Here is a 1,378-nt window from a genome sequence, read left to right as displayed (position 1 = left end):
GTGTGTGTGTGTGTGTGTGTGTGTGTGTGTGTGTGCACGTGCGTCTGTCTGTGTGTGTGTGTGCGTGTCTGTGTGTGTGTGTGTGTGTGTGTGTGTGTGTCTGTGCGTGCGAGTCTGTGTGTGTGGTCTGTGTGTGTGTGTGTGTGTGCGTGCGTGCGTGCATGCGTGCGTGCGTGTGTAGATGAGGGAGGGCAGAAGACACCAGCTGGGGATGACTCGGAGGGCAGCAGGGAGAAGAAGCCCCGCGGTGTGAGACAGGGATACGTACGCAAGCCCTTCCTGTACTCGCGCTACTACAGCGACTCTGATGACGAGGTGACGGTGGAGCAGCGCAGACGCTCGGTGGTAAGAACACATCCATGACCTTTGACATGCTAGAAAACCTAACAATGGGCCTCATTCAAAAACACCAGCGGAATTATTTATTGTGTATCATTTGTAAAGCCATTCTGATGTAAATTTCTGTATAAAGCACTTTAAAAACCATAATGTACCAAAATGCTGTACAATTTAAAAAGTACAATAAAAATTTAAGTCAATCTTTTTTTGTATAAAGAGCTTTTTTATGTTCGTATTTTCAAAATGTGAGTTGGTTGGTAGGCTGCTTCCGAACATACGAACATTCTGTGCTCTTAGGTAAACTTAAACGCTTTTCACTCAGAAATATATTTAAATGATCTATTTAAAAAAAGTATCTCCTGAATGAAATTTAGAAATGTAGTTTTGTATTCATCTTAAATATTTAATATAATTATTTGTGAATTGTATTTCATAGTGTTAGGAAAACAAATTAATAAATAAATGTAGGCAAACTGATAACTTCATTTTGATAACACTATTTACCATAATAAATAGTTAACCATTTAGTTAAACGTGTAAATATTTCTATACAAACATTTAAATTATGCACAAGGCAGTGTTTATAATAATAAAGTTGTAACTTTTTAATGATAAAATTACCTTTTTACTCCAATTTGTTTTTTGAAATATAAACATTTAAATGGTGGCTGTCATTAAAAACTGCATTGATGATTCTTAGAATTTAATAATCAATATCGGTTCATCAAAACAAAAATCGATTTAAAACAGGAAATCAATATTTTCAAACCCAGCCCTAAAAAATTTTCAATTATTGTGATGATGCTTCATTTTCATCTGATTGTTGTTTTTGAAATCCAAACCGATCTGATATAATTTTCTTAAATGTAATTTTCCCTCCGCAGGCCAAAGACAAAGAGGAGCGCCTGTTGAAGCGGCAGCAGAACCGTGAGCGTATGGAGGAGAAGCGCAGACTGAGAGCAGCCCAGAACGAGGAACAGGGTACCTGCACTCGTGTGTGAGTGAGTGAGTGAGTGAGTGAGTGAGTGAGTGTGTGAGT

General features: G+C 38.0%; 1 pseudogene; it reads left to right on the top strand.

The window, feature by feature from the left end:
* Positions 1-1,378, top strand: part of LOC107704459 (biorientation of chromosomes in cell division protein 1-like 1) — a 17,305-nt pseudogene that overhangs the window by 4,940 nt on the left and 10,987 nt on the right.

Source organism: Sinocyclocheilus anshuiensis, unplaced genomic scaffold, assembly GCF_001515605.1.
Source record: "Sinocyclocheilus anshuiensis isolate Anshui unplaced genomic scaffold, SAMN03320099.WGS_v1.1 scaffold1067, whole genome shotgun sequence".
NCBI lineage: Eukaryota > Metazoa > Chordata > Actinopteri > Cypriniformes > Cyprinidae > Sinocyclocheilus > Sinocyclocheilus anshuiensis.
The sequence above is the reverse complement of the archived record's forward strand: the minus strand, read 5'-3'. Positions and strand labels throughout refer to the sequence as shown.